Source organism: Triturus cristatus, chromosome 3_2 (genome assembly GCF_964204655.1).
Source record: "Triturus cristatus chromosome 3_2, aTriCri1.1, whole genome shotgun sequence".
Taxonomy (NCBI): Eukaryota; Metazoa; Chordata; class Amphibia; order Caudata; family Salamandridae; genus Triturus; species Triturus cristatus.
Window position 1 is genome coordinate 1,203,744,833 of NC_140584.1, and position 22,618 is coordinate 1,203,767,450.

Below are 22,618 nucleotides of genomic sequence, written 5' to 3' on the forward strand. Positions count from 1 at the left end.
CCAGTTCTTTTTCCCTTTCACTCGAACAGCTGATCTTGTCGAGATAATGACGAGGTGAGGGCCGGTCCAGCGGGGCTCATCATTTTTCGTTCTCTTGAAATTTCTGATCAGCACCCACGATCCAGGATTGATAGGATGTCCTGGAGTTTCAGAGGCCTGAGGCAGAGTATCGTGGACCTGTTGGTGTAAGACACGCAATTTAGCCGTCAATTCATACAGGTAATCAAGCAGTACTGGATGTTCGATCTCACTGAATTTTGTCGGCCTTGGCACTCCTCATACATTTGCCGGACGGCCAAACACGATTTCGTACGGACTAAGTCCCACTCGTGAATGCACAGTCATTCTTGTTGATAGGAGTGCTCAGGGCAGGGCGTCAGGCCATTTGAGACCAGAACTCGCCTGGATCTTGGCCAATTTGAGCTTCAATGTGCCATTATAGCACTCTACTAGTCCAGCTGATTGGGGGTGATTTACAGCGTGGAATTTCTGCTTAATGCCTAATCCCTCACATACATTCTTCATCACTCGGCCCACAAATTCACTCCCATTATCACTCCAGACCATTCTCTGCATTCCAAACCTAGGGAAGAATTCTTTGACAAGGGCTTTAGCGGTGGATAACGCAGTATTGTCTTTTAGGGGATATGCTTCTATCCACCTTGAAAAAGCGCAAACAACAACAAGTACATATTTCAGATTGTTGCACCTTTCCATGTGGATGAAATCTAGCTGCAAAACCTCGAACGGATACGTTGGAGGCGCAAAATGACCAGCTGGAGTTGGGGTTCCCCTACCAGGATTGTATTTCAAACATACCATGCAATTTTTGACCACATTCTCTGCACACTTGGGAATTCCAGCATTCTGCCATACTGGAGCTAACAACTTACAAATCCCTTTCACACTGATATGCGCCATTCCATGTGCCATCGTAACCACTGGAAGCACATATGCATCAGGTAACAACCATCGCCGGTGCTCTGACAAATCAACCCAACAACCATTTTCATCCAATTTACCCTTACTTTCTCTCCACATACTCAACTCTTTCTCTGTGGCTTCAGCTTGAAGGGACATCACACTCTCTATCGTGTCTTCACACATTCCAGCATCACCAACCCATCTTGCAGGGCCTGCAACATACATTCGATTTGTTACATCTTTTGCTGTTTCTTTCGCGACTTCGTCAGCAAATGCATTACCACGACCAACATCATCAATAACCTTGTGTGCACTGCATTTCACAATCGCAACTTGTAACGGTAAGGTCAGTGATTCAAGGAGATCATTCACCAACTGACCATTCTGAATCTTAGTTCCATGCGAAGTCAGAACCCACGTTCTTTCCACAAGCGCCCAAAACTATGGGCCACGCCAAAGGCGTACTGACTGTCAGTATATATGTTTACTTTCATTCCTTTCGACAACACGCATGCTCTTGTAAGTGCAATTAATTCTGCAGCTTGAGCCGAATTATGTGGTATACGTGCGGTTTCAACAATCGTGTGCAGAGTCGTGATAGCATACGCAGCAGTCGTATCACCATTCGGAAGCTTAAAGCACGAACCATCCACCCACAAGATACCATCACACTCAACTAGGGGAGTATCTTTAAGATCCACTCTCCCTTTTTTTTCTTCTTCTGTTCTGAACAGACAATCATGCTGTTCGATCTCATCTGTATCTGTTGAAATCGGTAATAATGTGGCTGGATTCAACGTGTTGCACCTCTTTATGTGCACATGACTCGCTAGCAGCGTCAACTCGTACCCTGACAATCGAGCACTAGTTAAGTGCTGTGTCTTGGTCCTGTTTAACAATGTGTCCACTGCATGTGGAACCATTACAATCAACGTGTTATTCATTACTAACCCAGCAGACTGTCGAATAGACACAGCTGCTGCCGCTGTGGCTCTCAAGCAACTTGGCAATGCCTTAGCTACTGGATCCAAAGTCGACGAAAAATATGCGCATGGACACAGTCTGTCTCCAAAAGACTGTGTCAACACTGACAACGCACAACCTTCTTTCTCATGAACATACAATGTAAAAGGTTTACTGTAGTCGGGGGTACCCAACACAGGAGCTGAACATAATGCACTGCGCAATTCTGAAAAACTTTTCTGACACTCTTCAGACCACGGGACGGGATTCGGTATATCTTTGCATGTTAATGCTATCAAAGGTTTTGCCAGCAAAGAAAAACTCGGGATCCACTGCCTACAGTATGAAGTAATACCCAAGAAAGCACGCACTTCTCTCTGTGTTCTTGGCACGCTCAATTGTGCAATGGCCTGAATTCTCTCTGGGGTCAGTTTCCTTCCCTCCTTCGATAAGAGATGACCTAAGTAGGTCACTTCTTGTCGACAATATTGCAATTTTGAGAGAGATACTTTGTGATGAAAGGCAGACAAGTGACGCAACAATGACAATGTAGCTTCTTTACAAATCTCCTCAGTATCCGCGGCGATTAGTAAATCGTCAACATACTGGATTAGGGTAGCACCACTAGGTAAAACAATTGCATCAAGCTGTGCTTTTAAAGCCTGACTGTATATCGATGGACTTTCACAGTAGCCCTGTGAAGCGCGTTTAAAGCGGAAGCTGCGGCCTCCTAAACTAAAACCAAAAATATCCCTGCTTTCCTCTGCAATCGGAATGCTAAAGAAAGCATTCTTTAAATCGATCACTGAGAACCAAGCAGCGGAAGCTGGGATCATAGTTAACAAGGCAGTTATATCAGGGACACCTGGAAACTGTGGCACAACTATCTTATTTACCTCTCTAAGATCGATCACAAACCTGTAAACAGGTGGTTGAGAAGGGTCAGTACGTTTTAACACAGGCAAAACAGGACTATTGCAAACGTTGCCTCTTGTCTCTTCAATTACATCCTTTTCAATCAAATCATAGATGATCGCTAACAACGCTTTCTCACCTTCATTAGAGATCTTGTACTGGGGAATGCGTGGCAATTTAACATTGGCTTTCAAAGTGACCACATATGGCGGTATTTCCCAGAGACCCACATCATTAGGACCAGTAGCCCAAAGGACATCCGGGAAGAGACGACAATTCGGCTGGCAGTTTATTCTTCGACAAATACATTGGAGAAATCACTTCCTTACCCAGTGTAAGTTGTACTCCCGAGGGGGAACAATATAATGTCGCATGTAATCTCTTTAACAAATCCAATCCTAACAGGTTTTCACCACATCCTGTCGTTAGGATGAGGGGTGCTTTCAGCTCACAAGGTCCAACGGAAAGGGGGATAGGACTAGAGATCGGGTTCCTAACCGGGGCGCCAGAAAAACCTACTGAAACATTCATTTCGCCAGACAAAGGCGCGCCCGGGAGTTTTGAGTGCATAATTGAACTCTTTGCAGCACCAGTATCCAACAAAAAGGGTTCTGACACACCCGCTGTAGTTACCTTAACATACGGTCCGCTCTGATCCACTGGTACTGAAACAACTCCCTCTCTTTGTCTACGGCTGTCCTAGTAATCATTACCTTCTACATTTCCATCTTCTGCATAATAGTCATTATTATAGTACTGAGCTGTTCTACCAGTTACATTGGCCTGCTGATCAAAACTGTTCATCGTATTTTGAGGCGGAAGAGGACGCGCGTTCTGGGGAACATTCCCACGCCCTCTACCTCTGGGAGCTTGCTGACCACCTCTACCTCTCGCGCCATAAGTTATTCGTGCGCTGCAACAATATAGGGCAACTATATTTAAAATGACCTTCTTCTTTACAATATGAACATTGATTGGGACCCACAGGAACACGCGGTTGTGAATACTCGAATCTTTGCATGTTTCTCTGAAACTGTTGAGGTTGTTGATAGTTACTCTGGCCTTGCTTATAGTTATTCTGATCTCCACGTGGAGGGTAAGCTTGCTGTAAAAGAACCTTCGTCTTTAACTCTTTTGTTTTCTTGTTTGCTCTATCTTTCTCATCTTTATCCCTATTTTCATAATACTGTGCAGTAGCCAGTATTTGCGCTGATGAAGAAACAGCCCAAGAACTCTCTGAATCTTTTAACTTCTTGCACAACTCGGGAAGCAAATTATGCACAAATTTATCAACAAATAATCGTTGACCACCTTCCGTACTCATGTCTTGACCACTGTGGGCGATAAATGTCACTTGAAATCTGGTGAAGAAATCAGACACTGTTTCATCTTTCTTTTGTTTGCATGCGGATAATTTATCCCAATTCACACGCATTGCGGGCATTAAAGATTTCATATAATTAATTATTCTACCAGGGAGTTCTGCTACTAAGGGCTCAGGTTTTGCACCACCAACTTGTCTAGTGTCTGTAGCAATGATATTAGCCCATGTGGCACCTAGTTCTGCAACATGGTCTGCATTACGAATCACTCCCCATAAAGGCTGCGGAACAACATTCCCGAATAACATATCTATGTCAGCTAGGTTCATGACGCACGATTCTGCAGTCTGTGATAACTCCTTATAGTATCCTGCAGGATTTTTACGGGGGTCAGGCAATGTCTGCTTAAGCGCTAAAACTTCTGATCGCTTCCAAGGGACATGTACCCAAACACGCTGAAAATGAGGCAGAACAGGTGGGTTAGCAGCCGCATCACCAGGTCTCCAAACTGGAGGAACCTCACGCATCGGGTATTGGCGCGCTTTTACCTGTTTCCCTACAGGGAATTCCGGTTCAAACAACGACTGATGACAATCCCCATTCCTGAAAGACAACAATGTCGCAACGGCTTTTTCAACATCAGAACCCACAATCGCGCCTTTTCCAAATTCAAACCTTACTTGACACAACTCTGGCGGGCTTAAATCTAGACCGTTATCTTCCAATTCCTCACAGAGGAATTCACACATTTTCTCAAAGACGTATCTCTGTTGTGGTGCTTCCCATTGATGAAAAACATTCACAACAGACTCTACATCATATCTAGAAGGATAAACAATCCATCTACGTGCCATGCGGTCCAGTTCTTCTTTCTCTCTCGGACCAGGTATGTGACTACGTAACTGCTTACGTTGTGAACCAGGGGTCGTACTAGATGACCCAAAGAGAGGCGATATAAGGCTAGTGACCACACTAGCTATTCGTTGTCGTGTAGAAGGAGAAGGTGAGGCAAGAACAGGGGGAAAGACAGAGGGAAGAAAAACGGGTACAGGTACAGGGGTCGTATCAAGAAGAGCGCCAAGGGAGGCAGCTGATGCACCAGGTAAAGTTGCAGGAAGCGCAGAAGAGATAGGCAGCGAAATCGGCGGCCCTTGAGAGGGCTGCGCCGTAGGCACAGGAGCCGGCTGAGAAGGAGCTGTCGGCTGCAGTAAAGCTTGTGGCAAATTAACTAGAGGCTGTACATTTAAAGGTTGCGGAGGCGCTGTAGCACTCTGCGCATACGGGGGTGGCGAACTCAGCAAATGTGACATTAGGGGATCTTTCTCCTTTTCTTTTGACGCATCCTGCTGAAGGGGTGGCAAAACTGGGTAACATTTATCAACCACCAATTAACGTTGCCTGCGCAACTGCTCATTCATTTGTTCGTCTTCACTATCTTTAAACTGCAAGGCTGCTTACATTACCGACATACCTTTCTCTCTTTTATTTTTCTTTGCCAATTTAATTTCTTTCTGTTTGGCTTCCTTTCGCCATAGGCGGAAAGAATCAAACATCGCCGGCCGGGCTTTCTTATTAAATAATTTAACTTCTAAGTTATCTAGGATCTCTGTGTCGAAACTACCATTTTGGGGCCATTTTAAAACACCATCCTTCCTGGTGTATCGGATCCATGCTTCATTATACGTAATGGGGCCCACACCATGTTTCACATAAAGCTCATAAGTTGGAGTTCCAATTGGAGGAACCGGACACGAATCCTCTAATCGGGAGTCCCTATTACAACCCAAACAAAACAAATTTCCAAATATACTAGAACCAGGCATCGTCGCTCACTAGTCTAGTTTCAAACTTCAAAGGATTATCGAATACGATAGTCTCGTGAATACACGAGTCCTTCGGCTTTGGCACTTGCAAGTTCCAAATCAAAGCGATCCCGAAGGGATACCAAACCACGAACCAAAACTTAAGAACTGGGAGACGCTCCACTTATACTTAGCTGAGGTATCGATGACGTCACCAGAAGACTCGTCTATTGTATCGCTCTACCAAATCATCAAGGGTCCAAAACAGGGCGATAGTCAGGGCAGCAGTCCTTTGTAGCCGTCGGGACGCGGAGAACCTCGCGGTAAAGACTTTCGGACCACGTCGACATGCAGGGGTCGATGAAGTGGCGGCCTTCCTCCAGAATTTTCACACGAAGCTCCTCACGAACCTCTGGCTTGGACCGGTACTGCTGAAATCGCCCCACGTTGGGCGCCAACTGAAGTACTGGGTTTTTCAGAACCAACCCAGCGGTGCCAGGGAACACACCCGAAGACTTCGAGTTCTTCCTGTTTCAGACTACAGAAATACAGAGTCTTCTAGGTGAAGTCAAAGATCGTATTTATTGGCTGCAGACCAATCACAGGTATCCGAGAAGTACAGCACGGTGTATGTTCTCAGGAGACTGCTCCCGAACCAAAAACCAGTCTTTACTTATATACACAAAATTACGCTCTGGGCAACACCGCCCCTATTTTACAAGTGGTCATTCACATATTTTCGCTTCAAAGAAACAGTAAAGTCATGATGATGTTCCCACATTTCAGCTCAGTAAGCCCACAATTATTTACCCAGCGAGGCTCAGAACACTCATCAGATATCAGCGGCCCCCAATAAATTCGGCACCTCCTCCTCGTAAAGCAAGTCATAAAGTAGGAAACAGAGTCAGGTGTGAAAGAGATTAGTCAGGGTTCGTGTGGGAAGAACGACTTTATGGTGTGTCAAGCCCTGATGCTAATCCCATTTGGCCGCTGTAAAAAGGAATCGGCCGGACATGAGTGACCTCGGGCATTGGAGTCAGTTTGCACAGGTCACAAAGGAGTCACAGGAGGTGTACGTGTCCTCTAGGCCTAGGCATGGCCTTAGTGCAGCCTATGTGAGGGCAACCACAAAATGGCTACCGCTCTAAAATGGAACCCGAGGGTTCGATATGTAGTATCGTATGTACGGTGATTTCATCGGTGAAACATGACGAAAACACTCGTACATACCGCATTAGTCATTTGCGGTTCGCTGATACCAAAATCGGCACGGTAGGACCATGCCTCCAACATGGTTCCGAAATTTACAGTACCACACAGTACATTTTTGACAATTAGACATCCAAGGGATTCCTGAATGGAGTGACTTGTGTGGATTTCACCAGATTCTATTATACGGAATTCCTTGAAAGCCTCAAAGTTTTAAAAAAAAAACACATTTTCCTCACATTTCTGTTATGGAATGTTCTGGAATCTGTGGGGAGCCACAAATATCCACCCACCCAGCATTCCACCACGTTTCCCGATATAAATGATACCTCACTTGTGTGGTTAGGCCTAGTGCCTATGACAAGCAACGTTGGCACATCACATTTTTCCAGTGGAAACAGACCCTTTGTTCGCAGTGTGCCTAGCTGTGGATTGTGGATCCTAGCTCATTCTGCACCTAGGGAAACCTAACAAACATGTTCATTTTTGAAAACTAGACACCCACGGAAATCCAGGATAGGGTGACTTGTGTTGCTCTCACCAGGTTTTTTTTACCTGGAACAACTTGCAAACCTCAAACTGTGTAAAAAAAAACATGTTCCTAAACTTTCTGTGATGCAAAGTTCTGGAATCTGCAGGGAGTCACAAACTTACACCTACCCAGCATTCCTCCAACTTTCCCAATATAAATGGTACCTCACTTGTGTGGATACGCCTAGTGCCCGCGACAGGAAACGGTCCAAAATGCAATGTAGATACATCAAATTTTTCAACTGAACATGGACCCCTTTATCGCAATGCGCTACATGTAGATTTTGGACCCTAGTTAAGCCGGCACCTAGGGAAATCTAGCAAACCTGTATATTTTTGAAAACTAGACACCTAGGGGACTCCAGGATGGGTGACATGTGTGGCTCTAGTCATGTTCTGATACCCAGAATCCCTTGCAAACCAAAAAACATTTTCCTCACATTTCTCACATTTCTGTGATGGAAAGTTCTGGAATCTGTGGAGAGTAACAAACTTTCACCCACCTGGCATTTCCCCAAGTTTCCTGATAAAAATGGTGCTTCACTTGTGTGGGTTGGTCCAGTGATCACGACAGAAAATGGCCCAAAATGTAACGTTGGCACATCACATTTTTCCACAAAGAACTGACCCTTTTTTCGCAGTGTGCCTAGCTGTGGATTTTGGATCCTAGCTCATTCGGCACCTAGGGAATCCTAACAAGCATGTACATTTTTGAAAACTAGATACCCAGGGGAATCCAGGATGTGGTGAGGTGTGTGGTCTCATCAGGTTCTGTTACCCAGAATCCCTTGCAAACCTCAAACTTTGTAAAAAAATACATTTTCCTCAGATTTCTGTGATAGAAAGCTCTGGAATCTGTGGGGAGTCGCAAACTTTCACCCACCCAGCATTCCCCCAAGTATCCCGATGAAAGTTTTACCTCACTTGTGTGGGTAGGTCTAGTGGTCACGACAGGAAACGGACCAAAACCCAATGTTGGCGCACCACATTTTTCCACAGAAAATGGACCCTTTTTTCGCAGTGTGCCTAGCTGTGGATTTTGGATCCTAGCTCGTTCGGCACCTAGGGAAACCTAACAAACATGTACGTATTTGAAAACTAAACACGCAGGGAAATACAGGATGGGGTGACCTGTGTGGCTCTCACCAGGAGTTGGCTTAACGGCTAGGGCGCTCGACCTCGGACCTGGGGAACTGGGTTCGAGTCTCGGCAATGACGCTGAACATCCTGTGATTCTGGGCAAATCACTTAATCTCCCCGTGCCTAACAAAAAAATGAATGTGTGGCCTCATGTAACGTAACTGGTGCTATGTAAAGCGCTCTGATACCTGATTGGATTCGGGTCAAGTTCGCGCTATATAAAATTCTGCAAACAAACAAACCCAAAATATCTTGCACACCTCAAACTGTGTAAAAAACACATTTTACTCATATTTTTGTGATGCAAAGGTCTGGAATCTGTTGGGAGTTACAAACTTGCACCTATCCAGCATTCATCCACGTCTCTTGATAAAAATGGTGCCTCACTTGTGTGGGTAGGCCTAGTGCCTGCGACAGGAAAAAGCCCAAAATGCAACATAGACAATCACTTTTTTCCACAAAGAACTGACCTTTTTTTCGCAGTTTGCCTAGCTGTAGATTTTGGATCCTCACTCATTCTGCACCTAGGGAAACCTAGCAAATATGTAAATTTTTGAAAACTATACACCCAGTGGAATATTAGTTGGCGTGACGTGTGTGGCTCTCACCAGGTTCTGTTACCCAGAATCTGTTGCAAACCACAAACTTTGTTAAAAAAAACATTTTCCTCACATTTCTGTGATGGAAAGTTCTGGAATCTATGGGTAGCCACAAACTTCCACCTACACTGCATTCCCTCAAGTCTCCCAATAAAAATGGTACCTCACATGTGTGGGTAGGCTTAGTGCCCTCAGCAGGAAACGGCCCAAAATGTAACGTGGGCAGATCCCATTTTTCAAATGAAAATTTACCCTTTTTTCGCAATGCACCTACCTGTGGATTTTGAACCCTAGCTCAGCCGGCACCTATGGAAACCTAGCAAACCTGTATATTTTTTCAAACTAGACACCCAAGGGAATCCAGGATGGGTGACATGTGTGGCTCTATCCAGGTTCTGATACCCAGAATCCCTTGCAAACCTCCATCTTTAACAAAAAAAAAAAAAACATTTTCCTCACATTTCTGTGATGGAAAGTTCTGGAATCTGTGGGGAGCTGCAAACTTCTACCAAACCACCATTCCCCAAGTATCCCGATAAAAATGGTACCTTACTTGTGTGGGTTGGTCTAGTGGTCATGGCAGGAAAAGGACCAAAACCCAATGTTGGCACATCACATTTTTCCACAGAAAACTGACCCTTTTTTGGCTGTGTGCCTAGCTGTGGACTTTGGATCCTAGCTCGTTCGGCACCTAGGGAAACCTAAGAAACATGTACATTTTTGAAAACTAGACACCCACAGAAATCCAAGATAGGGTGACTTGTGTGGCTCTCACCAGGTTCTTTTACCCAGAATAACTTGCAAACCTCAAACTGAGTAAAAAAACAACTTTTCCTAAAATTTCTGTGATGGAAAGTTCTGGAATCTGCATAGAGCCACAAATGTACACCTACCCAGTATTCCTCCACGTTTTCCGATATAAATGGTACCTCACTTGTGTGGGTACGCCTAGTGCCCGCGACAGGAAACGGTCCAAAATGCAACGTAGATACATCACATTTTTCCACTGAAAACTGATCCTTTTTTCGCAGTGTGCCTAGCTGCGGATTTTGGATCCTAGCTCATTCAGCACCTAGGGAATCCTAACAAGCATGTACATTTTTGAAAACTAGATACCCAGGGGAATCCAGGATGTGGTGACTTGTGTGGCTCGCACCAGGTTTTGTTGCCCAGAATCCTTTGCAGACCTCAAAGTTGTCAAAAAAATTACATTTTCCTCACATTTATGTGATAGAAAGCTCTGGAATCTGTGGGGAGTCGCAAACTGCCACCCACCCAGCATTCCCCCAAGTATCCCGATAGAAATGTTACCTCACTTGTGTGGGTAGGTCTAGTGTTCACAACAGGAAACGGACCAAAACCCAATGTTGGCACACCACATTTTTCCACAGAAAACAGACCCTTTTTTTGCAGTGTGTTTAGCTGTGGATTTTGGATCTTAGCTCGTTCGGCACCTAGGGAAAACTAACAAACATGTACATATTTGAAAACTAAACACCCAGGGAAATACAGGATGGGCTGACTTGTGTGGCTCTCACCTGGTTATTTTACCCAAAATATCTTGCACACTTCAAACTGTGTAAAGTGTGTCTCAGGCCTGCCATTGCAGAGCCTGTCTGCAGTCTCTGACTGCCATGTCGACTTGGCAAGTGCACGCACTTGCCAGTCCCTAAACCTTCCCTTTTCTTCATATCAGACACCCCTATGGTATGCCCAAGGGCAGGGTGCATTGTAAGTATTAGGTAGGACATTCCCTGGTGTGTGTGGCATGTCCTAATAGTGAATTACAGCCATTTTTATTTTTCACTATTGCAAGGCTACCTGTTCCCCATTGGCCAGAATGGGCAGTTTGATTATAACATCCTATAATCCTAACTGACCCAGGGAACATGGTAGGAATTCGAGTTTAGTATGCCTGAACTCACAATGATAAAATACATCTTTTAGTGAAGTTGGTTTTAACATTCTGGTGTCGATTCCGATCCGTTAAAACCCGGGTGCAAACCGACGGACGGAGCGTTTTCTCCGTCCGACTCGTACCCTGGAAAAAAACCTTACAAACATGCAAGTACGATTCGTACGGAAACACCATTTTCGTACGAATCGTAAAAACCACCGACCGACAAAAACATACCCACAATTCTGATCCGGGACACTGCGGACGTGACGTCCGGACGGAGTCAGGCAGCGATTCACGAACCAGCAAGTACGATCCGTGCCCACGTCACTCCGCACGGATTATATTTTACGGCAGCCAAAAACTGCCGGGAAATCAGGATGACGCGCAGAAGGAGCACCTGTATGCGACGGACAGCCATGGACCCCAACCTACGTGTCATCCTGGCCCTCATAGCAGTCGACCTGGTGTACAGGAACCGACGCAGACGCCGCAGAAGGTCAGAACAACACCCAGGGGCAAAGGGAAAGCAGGGGCAGGAAACATAACCCCCACCCAAGTCAAAAATCATACATGCCCTGTACATACCTGACCCCCAGGGCCTGGTCACTTCGGGGGGTGGGGGCGTGTCCACCAAGGCCTGCGTCCCCCACTACGGAAGTCGACATGGACGCGAACCTTCAACACAACAATTGTGGTACGCCCGTACCCACGCCTTAAGAGCGTGGGTACGGGTCATACACATTCCTTTGGGACGTGGGTACGGGCCGTACCGCCATTGTTGGGGTGACGTAGGGGTGGGCGTGGTACGACCCGTACACACGTCCTAAAGGCATGGGTACGGGCTGTACCCCTACGGCACCCCAACAATGGGGGTACGGGCCGTACCCATGCCTTTGGGACGTGGGTACGGGCCGTACCGCCATTGTTGGGGTGACGTAGGGGTGGGCGTGGTACGACCCGTACCCACGCTCTTAAGGCGTGGGTACGGGCCGTACCCCTACGGCACCCCAACAATGGGGGTACGGGCCGTACCCATGCCTTTGGGACGTGGGTACGGGCCGTACCGCCATTGGAGGGGTGCCGTAGGGGTATGGGCCGTACCCATGCCTTTAGGAGGTGGGTACGGGCCGTACCGCCATTGTTGGGGTGCCGTAGGGGTACGGCCCATACCCAGGCCTTAAGGACATGGGTACCGGTAATACCACGCCAGTGGACAGACACATAGGGGTGTGTGGCCATCAGCCCCAGCAGTGCCCAGACATATGAGGGGTGGGTGCCTATCACTCCCAGCAGTGCCCAGACATAGGAGGGGTGGGTGCAGAGTCCTCCCAGTAGTGCCCAGACATAGGAGGGGTGGGTGCAGAGTCCTCCCAGCAGTGCCCAGACATATGAGGGGTGGGTGCCTATCACTCCCAGCAGTGCCCAGACATATGAGGGGTGGGTGCCTATCACTCCCAGCAGTGCCCAGACATATGAGGGGTGGGTGCAGAGTCCTCCCAGCAGTGCCCAATCATAGGAGGGGTGGGTGCCTATCACTCCCAGCAGTGCCCAGACATAGAAGGGGTGGGTGCAGAGTCCTCCCAGCAGTGCCCAGACATAGGAGGGGTGGGTGCAGAGTCCTCCCAGCAGTGCCCAGACATAGGAGGGGTGGGTGCCTATCACTCCCGGCAGTGCCCAGACATAGGAGGGGTGGGTGCAGAGTCCTCCCAGCAGTGCCCAGACATAGGAGGGGTGGGTGCAGAGTCCTCCCAGCAGTGCCCAGACATAGGAGGGGTGGGTGCCTATCACTCCCAGCAGTTCCCAGACTTAGGAGGGGTGGGTGCAGAGTCCTCCCAGCAGTGCCCAGACATAGGAGGGGTGGGCGCAGAGTCCTCCCAGCAGTGCCCAGACATAGGAGGAGTGGGTGCCTATCACTCCCAGCAGTGCCCATACATAGGAGGGGTGGGTGCAGAGTCCTCCCAGCAGTGCCCAGACATAGGAGGGGTGGGTGCCTATCACTCCCAGCAGTGCCCAGACATATGAGGGGTGGGTGCCTATCACTCCCAGCAGTGCCCAGACATATGAGGGGTGGGTGCCTATCACTCCCAGCAGTGCCCAGACATAGGAGGGGTGGGTGCAGAGTCCTCCCAGCAGTGCCCAGACATATGGGGGGTGGGTGCCTATCACTCCCAGCAGTGCCCAGAGATATGAGGGGTGGGTGCCTATCACTCCCAGCAGTGCCCAGACATAGAAGGGGTGGGTGCAGAGTCCTCCCAGCAGTGCCCAGACATAGGAGGGGTGGGTGCCTATCACTCCCAGCAGTGCCCAGACATAGGAGGGGTGGGTGCAGAGTACTCCCAGCAGTGCCCAGACATATGAGGGGTGGGTGCCTATCACTCCCAGCAGTGCCCAGACATATGAGGGGTGGGTGCCTATCACTCCCAGCAGTGCCCAGACATAGGAGGGGTGGGTGCAGAGTCCTCCCAGCAGTGCCCAGACATATGAGGGGTGGGTGCCTATCACTCCCAGCAGTGCCCAGACATATGAGGGGTGGGTGCCTATCACTCCCAGCAGTGCCCAGACATATGAGGGGTGGGTGCCTATCACTCCCAGCAGTGCCCAGACATAGGAGGGGTGGGTGCAGAGTCCTCCCAGCAGTGCCCAGACATATGAGGGGTGGGTGCCTATCACTCCCAGCAGTGCCCAGAGATATGAGGGGTGGGTGCCTATCACTCCCAGCAGTGCCCAGACATAGAAGGGGTGGGTGCAGAGTCCTCCCAGCAGTGCCCAGACATAGGAGGGGTGGGTGCCTATCACTCCCAGCAGTGCCCAGACATAGGAGGGGTGGGTGCAGAGTCCTCCCAGCAGTGCCCAGACATAGGAGGGGTGGGTGCAGAGTCCTCCCAGCAGTGCCCAGACATAGGAGGGGTGGGTGCCTATCACTCCCGGCAGTGCCCAGACATAGGAGGGGTGGGTGCAGAGTCCTCCCAGCAGTGCCCAGACATAGGAGGGGTGGGTGCCTATCACTCCCAGCAGTGCCCAGACATAGGAGGGGTGGGTGCAGAGTCCTCCCAGCAGTGCCCAGACATAGGAGGGGTGGGTGCAGAGTCCTCCCAGCAGTGCCCTAGACATAGGAGGGGTGGGTGCAGAGTCCTCCCAGCAGTGCCCAGACATAGGAGGGGTGGGTGCCTAACACTCCCAGCAGTGCCCATACATAGGAGGGGTGGGTGCAGAGTCCTCCCAGCAGTGCCCAGACATAGGAGGGGTGGGTGCAGAGTCCTCCCAGCAGTGCCCAGACATATGAGGGGTGGGTGCCTATCACTCCCAGCAGTGCCCAGACATATGAGGGGTGGGTGCCTATCACTCCCAGCAGTGCCCGAACATAGGAGGGGTGGGTGCAGAGTCCTCTCAGCAGTGCCCAGACATAGGAGGGGTGGGTGCCTATCACTCCCAGCAGTGCCCAGACATAGGAGGGGTGGGTGCAGAGTCCTCCCAGCGGTGCCCAGACATATGAGGGGTGGGTGCCTATCACTCCCAGCAGTGCCCAGACATATGAGGGGTGGGTGCCTATCACTCCCAGCAGTGGACAGAGACATGGGGGTGGGTGCCTATCATTCCCAGCAGTGCCCAGACATAGGAGGGGTGGGTGCAGAGTACTCTCAGCAGTGGACAGAGACATGGCGGTGTGAACACCATCCTACAATTAGCAAAACTCCATGGGTGTATGAAGGCATACACAAAGTGTGACTATATTGAGAGTGGCATGCCAACACATCACTGACAGCAGTGTCCTACTCCCATGAGGGTGGATGTCCATCCCCCACTGCATGACAAACCACATGTGGGTGTGATGACAAATGACACATGCATACCCACCCCTGGCGCTGGCAGCACAATACACACACTGAGAGCATGCAACAAGACTGTATATTCATGTGCCACCCTACTAAACTAAGAGACCCAAAGGGAACACACACTGTCACACACATTCCAGGACTGATAGGAATGTACAGGTGCTGGGGCAGCCAACAAGTTGTTGCCTCCCATGGAAGGAAAAGGGTGGAGTACCCACAGATACAATGCCCACAATTGCCAGTCAGGTGCCCAAAGACCCTGCAGAACATGTAACACATGTGTGCGAGGCTGGGAGTACACACATGCATAGTGCGGAAAAGGGAACATGTCCACATGAAGTCATGTCAATATACTCCATACACAAGTACAGTGACCACCAAGGATGCCACAAATGATGCAGGTGGAGACATTACTGAGCATGCATGGCCAAAGTTGAAGGGATCCGTCACACACCCAGGAAATGTAGACATAGCTCAGCACAACAATTGGGAAACACCCTGCAGGGAAGATGTCAGGGTCCACAGGGGAAGGAACACACCTTGGGACAATGTCACCCACCCCATGAGCAGCACACTACAACATTTCCCAGACACCTAACACATTATCACCACCCCAAATCATGGAGCAGCACCACCAACAGCAAGACCAGAAAAGCATTAGTGTGCAAATGAAAAACAAAATGCTTTATTCAGCATAAAAAATTATTGCAAAAGAAATGTCCACTATATACAGGGCCCATAGGCCAGGCCATGTGCGAAGTCCTGGTGGGGGACACTTTGGGGCGCGTCTCCCCTAGCTTGCCTGCACAGTTCACTGTTCCATATCATCCACAGAAGGGGGGGCATCATGTGGGGGGGAAGGACCAGGCACCGCAGGGACAGGAGGGGCAAGGGTAGGTGTTGTGGGTGCAGGGACAGACGACTCCACCACAGGGGGTGGGGCAGCGCCAAAGGTGGTGGTTAGCAGGGCGCTGCACACGGTTGCAAGGTCTTCCAGCGTCTCCCCTGCACCCGAAGGAACCACAGGCCCCAAGGAGGGGGGGGGTCGGAGGGATGGGTTGCAGCGCTTCTGGGCGAGGGTGTGGACAGGGGGGGGACTCAACTACCCTGCCCGGGTACTGCCTCCACCGCTTGCGGGGTGGTGCCACACTGGGGCTGAGGGACACACTGGCCATGAAGGACTCGTTATCCGACTGTTGGGCAGGAGAGCTAAGGGGAGTGGTTTTGGAGGAAGTGGGTCGTGAGGACTGCGGACTCCCACTGTGGCTGCGTGGCTGCTGTTTGCCACCCGACCCAGTGGCTGTGCCTACTTCCCCCTGTGTGTGCGTGACAGGAGGTGTGTGCTTGGCCTTCCCTGGTGGTGTGCTGCCTGTGTCTGGTGGGGTGCGTGCATGGGGACGTCTGGGTGTGCTTGGGACAGGCATGGGAGTGGGAAGTGTGGATGGTGCAGGGGTAGGGGGGGACGGAGCGCTGCAAGAGACCCACTGCTGCAGTCAGTGACGAGTCTATGGACCTCAGCAACATCCGTTGGTCAGACATCGCTGCTGACATGCCCTCCATGTACGACACCATCTGTGTCAGCAGTCTGGTGTGGCCATGGAGGACTTTAAGCTGCGATGTCTGACCAACCTGCAACTGCCGCAGAATGTCCACAGACTCAGCATTGACGGCAGCAGGGGAGACAGGGGCAGGGGGTGCAGTGCCTGGCACGAAGGAGACATGTTGTCGCTTAGCACGGACGGAAGGGACCCGAGCAAGTGGGAGGCCGGTGATGGGAATGGAGGGGGCGGCGAGAGATGGAGTGCTGCTTTCAGCTCTGGGTGCAGCCTCTGCCCCTCTGGGAGCTCAGCCTCGGACCCGTCAGCGTCATAGTCGGTGGTGGGACTGGACAGGTTGAAGTACTGGGTTTTTCGGAACCCAGCGGTGCCAGGGAACACACCCGAAGACTTCGAGTTCTTCCTGTTTCAGACTACAGAAACACAGAGTCTTCTTGGTGAAGTCAAAGATCGTATTTATTGGCTGCAGCCAGTAACAGGTATCCTAGAAGTACAACACGTGTATATTCTCAGGAGACTGCTCACTTACGAAAACCAGCCTTCTCCTTATATACCAAATATTATGCTTTAGGCAAACATTCCTCGTTTTACGGTATGATCATTCACATGCATTCATTACAAAGGAAAAGACAGAGTCATAATGGCAAGTGCATATTTCAGTTCGTTCAGCCCTTAATCAATTACCCGGCAAAGCTTAGCGCCTTCATCAGATATCGACGGACACCCAATAAAAACGGGCACCTCCTCCTCGTAAAACGGGTCATAAAGAGGGAAACGGGGGCAGGTGTGTAGACGATTAGGCATGGTTCGTGTGTGATGAAAGGTTTCGTGATATGCTGGGCCCTGATACTAATCTCATTCGGCCGCGGGAAGGGAACTGACCGAACAGGTTTGGCCTTAGGCAGCGGAGTCAGTTCACCCACGTCACCGAGGAGTCAGCGAAGGTGTGTGTGTCCTTCAGACCCATGCTTGGCCGTAGTCCTGTTGCCTATGAGAGGGCAATCACAAAATGGCTGTCGTCCTAAAATGGAGCTCGAGGTATTAGGACAGAAACTCTGATTTCAGGCGATCTCGTCACTCAAATGTGACGCAAATGCTTGTGCATAGTATCCTAAACATTCTCGGTCTGTTGATAAAGAAATCCTCATGTTAGAATCATGCCAGATACGTGGTTCCGAAATTTACAGTACCACAGACCCTCCTTTTGCCCTTACATAGGCAATAACCTATACTCCCGCTAGTCTGAATCCATGTCTATGTCCATAAAGTCGCGGAGATGTTGCTGTAGCATCATCCTATTGCTTAGCTCGTCTCGTGTTACAGGTTTCCTTATACATGATGTAGCGCAGATGCCACAAATTACAGGAGCACACTGTACACATAGACAGAGCAGGAAAAGAATGGCTAAGATCATTCCAATGACTATCAGGATCTTCCTACCCCAGGCGGATATCAGTTCCCAGAACCACCCCGCCAATGACCATTCCCCATTGTCTACGTGAATAGATCCGGAGATTCTATGCAGTTTGGAAATGGCCTGGAAAACTGTTGGAGCGTTATCTGGAATAAAAACACAGCAGCTAGATTGGATCACTCTACATACCCCACCCCGGTCTGCAAGTATGACGTCTAACGCGACCCTGTTCTGAAGAGTTATAAGACGATCCGACTGGAGCTCAGCAGTCAAATTACCAAGGGCACCGGCTGTTTCAACTACCGTAGATTCAACCACTCTTGTCAATTGCCTTATGTTCCTGCTGTTAACCATTGGACCCCAAAACGGCAGAGAACCCTTTACGAAATCTCCAAATTCTTGTCCTGCAGTGTCATCTTGACTGATGACGCCTCTAACCATCCTTGTCTTATGGTAATCTGCCGTGGTCGTGTAGGTGGGAGGCAGCAGGAACGAAACAAAACATGTGCCCGAAAAGTCCGGGGGCAACCATGTATAGGCTCTATCATGGCAGATGAAATAGGTACCCTTGGCTGCTAAGAACGAAGGGGAAGTCTGAGATGCAAAAACGTAAGTTTCAGCGCAGATACTTTTCCCTAACTGAGCTCTGGGATTCTTGCCATAACCTTGCAAACATAGGTGACCCTGATGGGGTACAATCCAGATCGGTGAGGATTTCTTTGCTCGCTGGTTCTCACTCAGAGTAACTTCATATCCTGTCATATTCCAGCCAATATATGCTAGTGTCTCATCTCTTGGGATGGTTTCATAGGAAATCTCTTCCCTAATCATATCCACGATCCCCTTAACTAGAGCACTATTCTTGGGATTATCTTTCACAGAACGTAGGGGGTTGGCTTCATGAGCATACATGAACATTGTTCTATATGCCCACACAGAACCATTATGGCTGAAAGGTAGGAGTAGGTACGGGATACCTTTATCAGTAGTATGGGGCATAAGGCCACACACCCAACAGTTAGTTGTGTTTACTACTAGTTGGTGTTGGTGTAGGAGCTGAATGAACTAATTATTGACAAATTCCAATCTTCTAGCGGACTCGTGTTCAGGCAGGGGATGAAGGGAATGCGAGGAAACAGTAGGAGGAGGTATGGGCTGTGCAGTTGGTGCGAATGTTACTTGGAAAGAGAATAAGACATATCCTATGAAGATCGTCATCACACTCAGTAACATGGAAATACATAACATCAAAAATCGTTTTCTTGTCATCATTATACATGTTCTGTCTTTGCAGTCCATTGGTTTAGCAGGTCTCTCATTCTCGAAAAACTCCATCCTCTCTGAGTGCTGCTCGCGGTGGTAGGGTGTTCTATGCTAAGGAAATGCTTCTGTCAGTCCAGGGCAACTCCTTGGACCGACCAGAACTGCTGACCTAACGTCTTCAGTTGCACTCCAAAGACTTGGGCAACCAAGACCCTGCAGCTGAACCCGGATGGCGGTTCGAAAAAAAGCAAAAATAAGCAAGTTTCTCAGATGAAAGAGAGAGCTGCACTTCCCAAAATTATCAAAAATAGCAAGGGAAAGGAAAAGAATTTTATTTGTCCATAGTCCTTGGCCTCAAATTGTAGCGATTTCTCCCAGGTACTGTCTGGTCTTGAAACAAGAGTTCAGGCTCTGTAGTGTCCAATCGAATTGACGGTGGCACAGCCTCTTGCAAAATGTCATCGCTTTCCTGCTCAGAGCTTGTTCCTTTCACTCGTGCATCGCTAAACGGCAGAAAACGAGGCACGGTTTCAGTCTCAGAATCAGCAATCCCCTCCTGGACCCACCGGTCATATGGCAGAGGCAAAGGGACCCTCTTGCAATGGACGCCGTGGACCCAGTTCTTTTTCCCTTTCACTGCAACAGCTGATCTCGTTGAGAGAAGGACGAGATGGGGGCCGGTCCAACGGGGCTCATCATTCTTTGTCCGTTGAAAGTTTTTGACCAGCACCCATGATCCAGGATTGATAGGATGTCCTGGAGTTTCAGAGACCTGAGGCAGAGTATCATGCACCTGTTGGTGTAAAACACGCAATTTAGCCGTCAATTCATACAAATAATCAAGCAGTACTGGATGTTCGATCTCGCTGAATTTTGTAGGCCTTGGCACTCCCCATATATTGGCCGGGCGGCCAAACACGATTTCATAGGGACTAAGTCCCACTCGTGAATGCGCAGTCATTCTTGTTGACAGGAGTGCTAAAGGCAGAGCGTCAGGCCATTTAAGACCAGAGCTTGCTTGAATCTTGGCCAACTTCAATTTTAATGTGCCATTATAGCACTCTACTAATCCAGCTGATTGGGGATGATTTGCAGCGTGGAATTTTTGCCGGATACCCAGTCCATCACATACTGTTTTCATCACTCGACCCACAAATTCACTCCCATTGTCACTCCAGACCATTCTCGGCATTCCAAATCTAGGGAAAAATTCTTTGACAAGGGCTTTAGCTGTGGACAGAGCAGTGTTGTCTTTTAAAGGGTATGCTTCTATCCACCTTGAAAAGGCACAAACAACAACGAATACATATTTCAAATTGTTGCATCTTTCCATGTGGATGAAATCTAGCTGCAAAACCTCAAACGGATACGTTGGAGGCGCAAAATGACCAGCTGGAGTTGGGGTTCCCCTACCAGGATTGTATTTTAGACACACCATGCAGTTTTTGACCACATTCTCTGCACATTTAGGAATTCCAGCATTTTGCCATACTGGAGCCAACAACTTACAAATCCCTTTCACGCTGATATGGGCCATCCCATGGGCCATTGTCACCACTGCAAGCACGTACGCATCGGGTAACAACCATCGCCGATGTTCTGACAAGTCAATCCAACAACCATTTTCATCCAGTTTACCCGTACTTTCTCTCCACATACTTAATTCTTTCTCTGAAGCTTCGGCTTGAAGAGACTTCACACTTTCTATCGTGTCTTCACACATTCCAACATCACCAACCCATCTTGCAGGGCCTGCAACATACATCCGATTCTTCACATTCTTTGCTGTTTCTTTTGCGATTTCATCCGCAAATGCATTACCACGACCAACATCATCAGTAACCTTCTTGTGTGCACTGCATTTCACAATCACAACTTGTAGCGGCAATGTCAGTGACTCAAGGAGCTCATTCACCAACTGACCATTTTGTATTTTAACTCCATGGGAAGTCAGGAACCCACGTTCCTTCCATAATCGCCCAAAACTATGGGCCACACCGAAAGCATACTGACTGTCGGTATATATGGTCACTTTCATTCCTTTTGATAGCACACACGCTCTTGTAAGTGCAATTAACTCTGCTGCTTGGGCTGAATTATGTGGTATACGTGCAGTTTCAACAATCGTATGCAAAGTCGTGACAGCATATGCTGCAGTCGTATCACCATTCGAAAGCTTGAAACATGAACCATCCACCCATAATGTACCATCACACTTCACAAGAGGAGTATCTTTAAGATCTACTCTCCCTTTTGTTTCTTCTTCAGTTCTAAAAAGACAATCATGCTGCTCAACATCATCTGTCTCCACTGAAATCGGCAATAACGTGGCTGGATTCAACGTATTGCACCTTTGTATGTGAACATGACTCGCTAGCAGTGTCAACTCGTAACCTGACAATCGAGCACTAGTTAAGTGCTGTGTCTTGGTTCTGTTTAACAACGTGTCCACTGCATGTGGAACCATCACAAACAACGTGTTATTCATTACTAACCCAGCAGACTGTCGAATAGAAACAGCTGCTGCCGCTGTGGCTCTCAAGCAACTCGGCAATGCTTTAGCTACCGGATCCAAAACTTATGAAAAATACGCGCATGGACGCTGCTTGTCTCCAAAAGACTGTGTCCACACCGACACTGCACAACCTTCCCTCTCGTGCACATACAGTGTAAAAGGCTTGCTGTAGTCAGGAGTACCCAGCACAGGAGCCGAACATAATGCTTCACGCAATTCGGAAAAACTTTTCTGACAATCTTCAGACCATGGGACGGGATTCGGTGTATCTTATTCTTTACATGTTAATGCTATCAAAGGTTTGGCCAGCAAAGAAAACCCAGGTATCCATTGTCTACAGTAGGATGTAATGCCCAAGAAAGCACGTACTTCTCTCTGTGTCCTAGGCACACTCAATTTTGCTATTGCCTGAATTCTTTCTGGGGTCAGTTTCCTTCCCTCCTTCGATAAGAGATGACCTAAGTAGGTCACTTCTTGTCGACAATATTGCAGTTTTGAAAGCGACACTTTGTGATGTAGATTAGACAAATGACGCAACAACGACAATGTTGCTTCTTTACAAACGTCTTCAGTATCTGCGGCGATTAGTAAATCGTCAACATACTGAATAAGGGTAGCACCATCAGGTAAAACAATCGCATCGAGCTGAGTTTTTAAAGCTTGGCTGTATATTGATGGACTTTCACAGTAGCCCTGAGGAGCGCGTTTGAAGCGAAAGCTTCCACCTCCTAG

At 48.6% G+C, this 22,618-nt stretch overlaps 1 pseudogene; it reads right to left on the reverse strand.

Moving 5' to 3' along the window:
* The window catches only part of LOC146859449 (endogenous retrovirus group PABLB member 1 Env polyprotein-like), a 40,887-nt pseudogene extending 21,444 nt beyond the window's left edge, over positions 1–19,443 (reverse strand).
* Positions 19,444–22,618: the final 3,175 nt, after the last annotated feature.